We start from the raw sequence: 12,171 nt of genomic DNA on the forward strand, positions 1-12,171 counted from the left end.
CAGGCTCTGACGCACCAGCAGAGCCTGCCACCCCCTGTGCGCGCCCCCGACCACCCCCTCCGCCGGCCCAGCGCGCGCCAGCCACCCACCTCCCGCCCTCCACCCTCCGGCTACCTGCCGGTCTGTCGGCTCGCCTCCACTCGCCGCCCTTCGCCCCGCCGGCTTCGCGCGAGGCCGCACCATTCCTCCCTTCCCGGTGAGAGAGAGAGAGAGAACCCCTTTCCTAACTCGCGACGCAACCCAACCCGCGCCAGTGGCCGCCGACCGCCGTGCACCCTTCCGCCGTGCCCTCGCGACCCTGCCGCGTGCGGTAGGATTGAAAGGTGTACCGATAAGTGCGCGCGCGGGTCTGTGTACGTGACCCGACTATGCGGCGCGCACGGACTGAAGAAAGGAGACCACCACCACCACCCCCCCCCCTCGGAAGAGGGAAGACTCGAGTGAATTACTCTCCGGCCGGGAGACAGGGGAAGAAGTTGGAAGAAATTATTTATCACTTGCTTTCTGCAGGATCAAGCTTGTCAAACTTCAAACCGCGTTAGTCGACGACAGTCCCGACGCAGCTGCCGCGGGAACACTGCTCCAAGTCTTTTCTCGGATTTTCTAGACCGTTCTCTCTCTCTCTCTCTCCCCCCCCCCCCTCTCTCTCTCTCTCTCTCTGTCGACACGGGATCTTGTCGCGAATGTATATGAATATGTTTACGCGACACCCGGAGTCTCCTTTCCCCTCTAGTCGTATTCGGTTAAAACAGCGCATACGCTATTTCAGCACCTCTCGACCCCTCTCCCCCCCCTCTCTCTCTCTCTCTCTCTCCCACGCTCCTTTCTCAACTCGATATTTTCTTTCCAACGTTTTAATACATGTGGAGTCGAAATTGTAGTTTTACGGTAACCCGGCAAATTTCAGTCTTGGGGGTTCAATAGATTTAGGGACAAAGTCGTCTTTTTGAGACTTCGACGTTATTTGATATTAATTATCTCAATATTGAACTTTTATTCTCAATTTTAACAAGGAATGACTTTATTATGTAATTTATTCAATTGCAAAATATAAGATAAATCAATATTGAACCTAATCTGAATGGAAAGTGAGGAATGAATATTTAATTAATTACTTTTTCATGATTTCTGTTTATCTTTTATTTTGTTTTATGTTGGAATTGGTTAAGATTAAAAGGCTCAAAATGGATGAGAAGAAAGGAGTTACAAGGGGAAACACACATTACGTACGTACCCGGGAATACCAAGTTTTAAATTTTAAGTAGTTTTAAATTTCGATACAGTATACAATAATAAGACTAACAGAAGTGAAAGAAAAACATTAGCGACTTTAAAACAAAACTTGCAGCCCAAAATCATTATTAGAAGCATAAATCAGTACTTATGAGACACATTATATATTAAATTATATAACTTCAGTCTTCTCTCTATATTTTATAGAGATAAAGAGAGTCAAGTTATCTAACAACTTGATTTTCTTTGTTCTTTCTGCGGCGTTCCAGTATCTCCCTCTCCCTCTCTCTCTCTCTCTCTCTCTCTCTCTCTCTCTCTCTCTCTCTCTCTCTCTCTTTCTCTGCCCCTTCCCCTCTCCCTCTCTCTTTGTTTAATCTTTGTTCTTGACATTGGCAAAACAAGGTGAAAATGTAACAACAACTTGCCGAACTCTTTCCAAAGTAAACAACCATTATTTCGAAAGTGTAAGAAATATCCTTTATGAGAACAATATTGATCTCGATTACTTATTTCGAATAGTGTATGCACATAAACTGCACTGTGAATATTAATTATCTTTGAGAATGAACGGAAAGAAACGCACTGTTTAGCAATTATTTAGGAGAAACGACGGCCATCTTGCCTAAATTTACCTTACAATTTGTAAATTTGACTCACCGTCTACCGCCGTCGTTATCGCCGCTGCCATCGTCATCGTCATCGCCGTCATCGTCGTCGTTGTCAGCATCCCGTTGTCATGCGGCTCTTCGCCCCGGACACTGATTCGCTCGCTGCTGAGACGAGTCGGTCGGAAAAATAAGGTTAACCGCGATCGCGCGCGCTAATTAACCCGACACGAATATCTCCCGTCACTTTGTACGGCGCCCCCGACGTTTACACGTATACGCACGGTGCTCCTCGAGCGAGTAAATAAACGCGACGCGCAGGGATCGTTCGTTGTTTTATCTCTTGTTCTTCGCTGAAAAGTACTGTGTAAAGTGTCATAAAGCGTGCATAAAAACAACATATATGCTGGAATAAAGCATGGCCGCCGGCGGCTTTACGCCGCCGTCTTGCGTTTCGTTATCCCGGGATCAGCATATCAGCCGCGCGAAAGCCAAGATTACTCCCGAATTACGCTTTAATTACTCCGGGAACTCACTCGACATCGCCAATGCTCGATTTCACCACTCGAGCGTGACTCGAGCGAGCGAATAATGCAGAGCGATCGTAATGAATGACTTACCGAGTTACCGAGCAGCGCAGCGCGCCGACGCTGTGCACGCCTCGCAACGCCCTGCTCGATTGAACCGAAAAACGACATTAATCGCGATCACAGGCGCGATTTAGCACTCGGCTCGATCGCACGAGCGAATTCGACACGCGAAGAAATCGCCGAACGGGCGGTCGCCTTAAGCCCGTGTCACACTACGGATTGAAGATCAAGGATTGCGGATTGAACATTAGATTTCGACAAATCGACGAACTTCGGTTTTGATTTACTTTATTCCGATTGGTCAAATTTCAATCTTCAATCCGCAATCCTTGATCTTCAATCCGTAGTGTGACGCAGGCTTTACGCGATCCGAACGCGAACGATCCGCAGCGCGCAGAGAAGTCAAAGTGACTGCACCAGTCAAACGAAAGTATGGCCGCGCGGGGACGCTTACGCTCCCGCGGATATTTGTGGGCCGCTGTGACTGGAAAGCCGAGTTCCAGGGATCAACCCTCGATTTTTACAAACAGCTTGTGCCGAGTAAGCCTGTTGTTGCCACGACCGCTCAGCCGCTGTGTTGACTTCAGTGTGTGCACAGATCGTCGTATGACTCTCGCGTACCGCGTGAAGTTGCCGCGGAACACGTTTCAACCTGAACTGTGCTTTCGGACAATATTCTGAATGCATCGCACGATTATACAGGGTGTTTGAGAAAAGAGTTTAGGGCTTTAAGGGCAGGTAGTACTCACAAAACGGAGAGAAAAGATCCTGATAAACGTGGGTCGGAAAATTAATATTCTCGGAATTAGGAACAACTACTTACGTCAATTAAAGCAAGTGACCTACTCACTTTTGGTGCTTACAAAGTTTACAGAAAATTTTCTACATGTTCTATTTCTTTTTCTATTTCTATTAGGTCTACTATCAGGTGTGTGAATTAATTCGGTCCATCTGGCGGTCAATTGCTGTACTATGTAATTTTCTAATCTCTAATGTCTGCAAAAGGCTTTATTTTTTGTAGTTTTGATATCTGGCAATAATATTCAGTTGATAAACGTTTGGGTTTGTAATAATAACATCGTGTTTATTTGATTCGAAAATGTCGAAAATTCCAGCCAAAAAAGCATCATTTCCGGGAAGTTCTCATTTTCTGTTTTCATTTGGAGAAAACAGTCGCTGACTGGCTCATCGAATGCTCGTAAAAGCTTACGGTGAAAGTGCTTCCACTGATAAATCATGCAGAGAATGGTTTCGACGTTTCAAAAGTGATGATTTCAGTGTCGATGACAAACCTCGTCCAGGTCAGCCGAAGAAGTTCGAGGACGAGAAATTGCTGGCGCTAATCGATGAAGATCCGTATCAATCGCAACATGAGCTCGCGCAATTGTTGAATGTTGATCGATCAATAATTTCTGTGCGTTTGACAACCATGGGAAAGATTTACAAAGAAGGAAGATGGGTGCTACACGAACTGAAAGAAAGAGACATCGAGAGGCGAAATGCCATGTCTGAAATCTTGCTTGCCAAGCAAAAAAGAAAAGGTTTTTTACATCATATTGTGACTGGAGATGAAAAGTGGATATATTTCGATAATGCCAAACGGAGGAAATTTATTAGCGACCCAGGAAAACCATCCACATCGATACCAAAGCGGAATATTCACGACAAGAAAGTAATGTTCTGTATATGGTGGGACCAGAAGGGTGTAGTGTATCATGAACTATTAAAACAGAGCCAAACCATCACTGCCGAACTTTACCAACAACAATTGACCCGTTTAAACAACGCATTGAAGAATAAGCGGCCGGAATATGCAAAGAGACACGACAAAGTGATCTACCAGCACGATAACGCTCGGCCACATGTTGGAAAGATTTTGAAGGCCACCTTGGAAGCACTTGGCTGGGACGTTTTACTTCCGTAATCACCCGCCGTATTCACCAGACATTGCTCCATCCAATTATCATTTGTTCAGATCGATGGCACACGGGCTTTCGGACCAGCATTTCAACAATTATGAAGAAATAGAGAAATGGCTCAATGAATGGGTCGCTTCGAAGGAGTCGTTTTTCCGTCACGGAATGCAACAACTGCCAGACAGATGGGAGAAAAATAATAGCAAGCGATGGCAAATACTTTGATTAGTGTACTTCTTCACTTTCATGTTTTTTTATACTAAAGTATTTTTTTGGAAGAAAAAAACGGACCGAATTAATTCACACACCTAATAGTTAATTCTTTCCGATTTTCGACAATCTTCAATCTTTATTTAAAAATCAACAGAACAAGATTAATCAATGAAATATTCTCCACTGTTATCGGTGATCTTACGCCGTTTATTGGGCAATTATCCGAATCTTATCACGATAGAAACTTGGCGGCTATAAAGTCACTGATGAAATCTTGTATGTACGTCGTCAACTGTCGAAGAATGTATATCAGATAGTGCGTGTTGCATCGACCGAAACAAATGAAAATCTGATAAAGCCAAGTCTGGATACGTCGCGTGTGGGAGAACTTCCCAGCCGAAGTGTAAGATGGTTTCCTTTGTGGCTTCTACTGTATGCGGTTTAGCATTGTCGCGCAGCAGGATAATTTTACGACTGCTTGTTCAATAAATGGCTTTTTTCTCTCAATTGCATCGCTTAAACGTATCAATTGCTGTTGGTAAATCTCTACTTAATGGTTTTACTCGGTTCCAAGAGCTCATAGTATAGCACACCCTTCTGGTCCCACTATATATAGAAAACTTTTTTCCGAAACGTTTGGGTTTTGCTGTCAATGTTATCGATGGACCAGGGTTTACCCATGATATTTTGTGTTTGGGATTTTCATATATAATCTATTTTTCGTCACTAGTTACGTTTTGTGCAAAAAGTCCTTTCATTGTTATCTGGCGAGCAAGGTAATACGTGTGGTCGATCGGCGATTTATGTTGCCAATAGTTAGTTTTTGGAATTCACTTCTCTCCTTTTCTGTATCTTTCGCTTACGATGTTAACGATCAGAAATAGCTATATGGTTAGGCTATATGGTTTACTCCCAGCTTTTCTGCAAGTTCTTGTTATGTTTGTGCCGTATTTACGTTCAATAGATTTTGCAACTCTTTGTTTTCAAATTTTTTTGGCTAACTGGGGCGTGGTTGGTGGTGAAAATCAAAATCATCATTTTGAAAACATTCAAAATAGTTTCGGCACAGTATTTTCACCATAAGCAGCACAAATCATTTTGGCTGTTTCAGAAGCGTTTTTGTTTAAATCACATGCAAAAGGCATTGCGTATCAAATATGCTCTTTGTTGATAGCCATCGTGGATACTGATTATTTGAGGTTATATATATATCAAACGCCAAACCATATGTCATTTCGAAAAGTTAAATATCAACGCTTTAAAACCGCGAAAAGGCGGGAAAATATTTCTATTCCAAATTTTGCTCTGAGCTATGTATGTAAATTTCATCGGGAAGAATTAACTATTAGACCTTCTAGACTATTAATATATACGTTTCACATCCTCATACCATAGAATTGCGAGCTCTTTCAAGCATTCTCGGCTTTGTTCTAACTATTTGACAAGCATTTTGTATTCTTCGATGTGTGATTTGTCTAATATTTAAATAGGTCCTTCAATGAAATATAAATTAGACAGGGTGGACCATTCTCACAGCCCCTTTGCTCTCCTGATTTGAATCTTGGACTTGGACCTTTTTATGGGAATTTCTTAAGAGTATGGTGTATTCTTCACCGGTAAATGACATATAATAAATAAATTACATCAGAGAATATAAAATGTCTGTCAAATATTTAAAACGAAGCCGGGAATTTTTGAAAGAGTTCGCAATTCTACCCAGTCAGAACCGTAACGTTGATTCGACGTTAATTTAACGTCAAAATGGTCGATAAACCGTTGAATCAACGTTAATTCAATCCTCATCGACGTTGAATTAACGTTGTCGTTCTGAGTGGATACGATATGTAAGTGCATGTATAAAGCATGTATAGAAATAGGAGGGGGATATGTGAAAAATCTTCTGTAAACTTTGTAAGCACCGGAAGCGATGCTTGTCACTTGCTTTAATTAATGTCTTTGTATCCTGAATTAATTTACCTAAGACTTTATTCAATTTTTGCGTAATTAAGTAGCTTTTGGCATGTTATAAACATAAAGAATAGGAAAACAAATTTCATAACAATTTAATGATTAAAATTCAAGGTGCTGCTTATATAAGTACCGATAGGGGAATGTACAAGTTGCGTGAAAAGTTCGCGGAGCGAAACTGAAATAAAGAATACCAAATTCTAAAAATGATTTTATTCTTCAATATAGTCTCCATTAACTTCAATACACTTGTCCCAGTGGCTCTCCAATAATTTTATTCCATCGCGGCAGTGTGTTTCTGGAAGGTTTGCGAAATATGCCTCTACGGCTGCTATAGCTTCTTCATTCGACAAAAAATGCTTTCCACGGAGGAATTGTTTCAGGTTTCGGAACAGATAGAAGTCGCTGGGTGCCAAATCTGGCGAATACGGTGGATGATCAAGCAATTTGTACTTCAATTCATTGAATTTAAACATTGACAAAACACTTGTGTGAGCAGATGCGTTGTCTTGGTGAAAAATGATTTGTTTGTGCTGCAAACCATGTCTTTGCTCACGAATTTTTGCATCCAATTGATCCAAAAGATTACAATAATATTCAGAGTTAATTGTTTTACCTTTTTCCAGATAGTCAATTAACAAAATCCCTTTAGCATTTCAAAAAACTGATGCCAAAACCTTTTTTGCCGATCTTTCATGCTTCGTTTGCTTCGGAGCTGAACATCCAGCTTCAGTCCACTGTAAACGTTCCTGTTTCAATTTAGGATCATGGTGATAGATCCAAGTCTCATCCATAGTTATAAAACGACGCACAAAATCGGTTTTATTCTTCTTAAAACGATCCGAATGACGCTGAGAAATTTGCTTTCGAGCGAGTTTTTGTTGAATTGTTAACGTATGCGACACCACTTTTCCAAACACCTTTTTCATTTGTAATTCTTTATGCAAAATATGCCGTACCCGTTCATCTGAAATGCCTATGGTATGAGCAATTGCACGCGTAGTCACACTTGGATCTTCAGAAACGATAACATGTATTTGCTCAATGATTTCTGGTGTTGATGCGCTTTTTGGACGTCCACTACGTGGATCATCTTCAATGCTTGTACGACCACGTTGAAACTCAAGTGCCCATTTACAAACCATTGTTTTTGAAGGAGCAGATTCCCCTAACATATTTACCATCTCGGAATGAATTTCCATTGCCTTTAAACCTTTTTTAACAAAGAACTCAATTACTGCACACTGTTTCAAATTTTCCATGGCAAACAAATACACTGACACGTCAACTTCAATTGGCTTATAAACACAGAAAGAATTGACAGATGGAAGTGAAACCTAACCTAGGTTCATGTGAAGAGTGATTCTATATAACCGACTATAATTTATAATTCTACCATTTACTTATAGATGCCGCTCCGCGAACTTTTCACGCAACCTGTAGGATGAGACATTGGATGCATTCAGTACTACAACCGCTCACTGAGCGCTCAATGAGCTTTTACATTTGTTTGGTATATTCCTTTAGATTTAAAAATATACACCAATCAGATGCAAGAGCTCACTTAGCGCCCAGTGAGCGGTTGTAGTACTGAATGCACCCAATGTTCAACAACATATGAGTGTTTATATAGAGCGGTATTTTTAAGTACCGCCGGAATATAAAGGGTTAAAACAAATAATTTTTCACAACTCCGACAATATTAATTTTTCAATCCATGTTTATTGAGACTTTTTCCCACATTTCATAAATACTATCTGCCCTTAAATCTGTCCCGAGTCTTTTTTTTAATACCCTATATTTATCGCATCAGGTAAACCCTTTGCGTCGAAATGACGCATTTCGCATCTGCCGAATCTGCGCATCGCTGTCAAATACTTAACCTGATCTTTTTACTTTGCAATGACAAAACCTTCAGGAAAATTTAGCAAGATTGTGTAAAATATGTTCCAATTTATAACTCTATTTAATCTTATTTAATTTTTCAATAATAATTCTAATAATTTCTTGTATAGTTTTTCAATAAAATAATCTTATCTCACATAAATCTTATCTAATTATTTTTGTGAATTTTGTGAAGAAATTTAAATACTGTAAATAAATTGATATTGATTGACAATAAAAGCATATATCTCATCTCAATATAGTAAATGCACCATTTCACCGTCAACTGAATGCTAACTCATATAATACGAAACATTTTAGTCTCGTTGTAAACATACCCAACATTTCTAGAAACTGCCCCATAATGTCCCAAGTACATTCAGAATGAGTTCAGTTTATCCTACACGCGAATGCAAAGGGTTGAATAACATTTAAAGTTGCTATATAAATTTAAAATAAACAGATCTCGGAAAAGTATTTAGACAGATTTCCGGAAAAATGTAGTTTGCAAAAATACATTTTCCGAGGAATATATCAGTCAATAAGGAATATTTAGTAATTTGGATGCTATTAATATAGTTAGTCGGGGACAACTAAATATCGACAATAAAATCTAAACTGTCCAATTGAAATCTTAACATTTGGCACCTTTAGTGACAACGGGGAATAAGTATGTGAGAAATTTACGCGTGAAAAAAAGATTTCACGAGAACAACGACGATGACAACAATGGCGACGGCATCGTTACCTAATTAATCACGGGAATCGTTATCAGCGATACGATCATCATTAAGATCGTCTTCGTTCGACAACACGATCGAGCTGCATTTATCGCGAGTCAGCAACCTTCGAAGCGACCTTCGAAAGACAGCCGGCAGCTCAACGAGAAAGCATCATCATTGAACGGCCAATGAGTCGATTTAATTCCCACATCCTTTTTCCCACTTACGCGTCGTCCTCTCTGCTGGCGAAAAGGATTTTGCATTAATTGCATAGGTGGGGAATACGCATATCAGGAAGTGCCGCGGTAAGATGTACCTTACGTAGAGGACTTATAAATATCCCCGTGTACACGCTCAATATCGATTTTTAATATACATTTACCTTATAAATATTAATTTCAAAGAAGATGGAGGCGCGCGTACACTCGATAAACATTATTCTACGTACGTAACGTCTACCCACGACTATCCATGCGTTATCCGACTATCTTGCTATCTATCCATCCGCTCGTTCGACTAACCTGTCAGCGCGATGCATTATATCAACTTACACGGTCTCCAGGAATATCGCTTCCGCCGCCAGAATACTAAACACCAGCCTGTTTCGCTTACCCACTTCCTTGGGGATCATCGGGACTGCGATATCCACTGAAACGTCAACGTACCAATAACCAGCCTCGTCGCATCGTACGAACCTCCGAGACAAAATTTAGGTTGCTTTGTCGTGTGTCATGAAAGTAATCATAGAATAGGCGATTTCCGGCTCGGAGTACGTTGAAGGGGACACACGCGTGTCGAGTATCGTACCTCTTTAATCTCTACTTCAATCTCTACAATCGATCGGTATTTTGTTGAACCTACTCCAGCACTGTGTTCGATGTCTAACGCTGCACGGACACATACGAGGTCTGTCCGGAAAGTGTCCGACCTCGTGCTCTAACTTTGAACCTACCCAAGTCAGAACCATAACGTTGATTCAACGTTGATTTGACATTGGAATAATCGATAAACCGTTGAATCAACGTTAATTCGACCTTCATCGACGTCGAATCAACATTATGATTCTGACCGGGTAAGAGTGCTATTGTCAAAAACAGGTATTTAGGGTGAACTTTCATGAGTACACCCACCATCAAACGGCACGACGCAACAGCTGTTCAGTCAGCAACGGTCACAGACTTCTATATCATACCAGACCGATAACTGGTCTCTTTAACATGTCCCCTAAAATTATGTATTAAAATTTCGCGCGTGCGCATTGTAAGGTCCCGAAAAGAATGCAACTACACCGTACAAGCATTTTTATTCCAGAGAATGTTAATATTTATCTAATATTTAATATTTCCTCTTGCAATGTGTCACGTTCAACGATACACTCAATATTCGCATTCAATGTTCACTCAATATATAGAGTACTAACGGGATCTTGCAATGCGCATATTTTATATTTTACACAAGGGTCATTTTTATGAAAACCAATGGAAGTTCTCAGTCTAGCTTATATAAAGAAATCTGTGGCAACGGTACATGTTGTGTCGAACCTCGCGCGCATCGCATTTCATAATGACCGAATGCATCGAACAAGGATCCGCATTAAATTTTGCCAAAAACTTGGCCATTCTTGTTCAGAAATCATCGCTATGATTCATAAAGTGTATGCTAATGAATCTATAAGTGATACTCAAGAAGAGCAACGACCCAAGAATGAGCGTCAGAGCAATATCAAGGCAATACTCAGTGTTTTTTCGGAACCAGGAAGGTGTTGCTCATCATGATTACGCTCCAGGTCAGACGAGGTACAAACAGTATTACCTAAAAGTTCTGAAGCGATTACATGACGCAATAAGAAGGAAATGGATTTGTGGAAAAGTGGCGACTGGGTGCTTCATCACGACAACACAGCTGCCCATTCGTCGCAACTTATCCAGCAATTTCTGGCGAAACACGGAATTGTTCAACTTCGTCAGTCCTCTACAGTCCTGATCTGACTCCCTGCAACTTCTGGCTGTTCCCCAAATTGAAAAATCTTCTAAAAGGAAGAAGATTTGATGGCATAGAGGAAGTAGAAAGGAATGCGACGAAGCAATCATTAACTATTTCGAAAGCTGGATATAAAGAGTGCTTCCGACAGTGGGAGGATCGCTGGAAGAAGGAAAGTACTTGGAAGGGGAGGGGGGAGACATCGTTGCCATTGCCCAGAATTAACTCTTTCTCCTGCTACAGCGCAAGGTCGGATACTTTCCGAACAGACTTCATACAATGTTTCATCGTCAAGACGTAACAATTTTTGCGTCTACGACGAGAGCGCTTTGGTCTCCGTTGAGCTGAAAATCCGCGTAACAGTGATGTCGAGCATTTCTTGATTGAAATTTTAATCGACTGAGACGATTAAAATTAACGTCGTGATTGCACACGTTAATTGTTTCAATCGATCACTTTAAATCGAATAAATTATTTATAATTACATATATACCAATTGCTTTATTTTAATTATTGACTCGCCGATTATTTTAATTAACTAACATATTAACGCATCGATGTCCACAACACTACTGCGTGATACAGAAATCCTATAAGGATCAACAAGAGAAAATCCTTCGCCCGCAAAGTCAACGTGCGCGAGCAATTTGCCTTTTTGAAAAGTAACGCGAACGAGAAATTAGAGCGTAATTTCAGCAGGTGCACAGAGATACAGGGAGGGAAGGAGGGGAGGGAAGAGATTGCAATTTCCGGAAGGCGATCACTAATGTACGTATCGGGCAGTTAGCGGGTACATCGCACAAACACGATAAGGAGTTTGCAACGGGAATTAGTTGGAAGTACGGCTTTACATGACGTTCCAATTAACAATGAAAGGCCGCAGTTCGCAATTAATAGAAGCGTCATGCGGGGCCATTTAAATTTAATACGCCAACAATCGAAGATTCCGAGTACGTAAGACAATTTTCGGAATGTAAAAAATGGTCGAAAATAAGCAAGGCGAAGAATCAGCTTTGCCGCCGGCCGAGTGAAACTTCCAATTTGGGAGGAGAATAATTAA

The sequence above is a fragment of the Harpegnathos saltator genome, unplaced genomic scaffold (assembly GCF_003227715.2).
Source record: "Harpegnathos saltator strain DR-91 unplaced genomic scaffold, Hsal_v8.6 scaffold54, whole genome shotgun sequence".
NCBI classification, from domain to species: domain Eukaryota; kingdom Metazoa; phylum Arthropoda; class Insecta; order Hymenoptera; family Formicidae; genus Harpegnathos; species Harpegnathos saltator.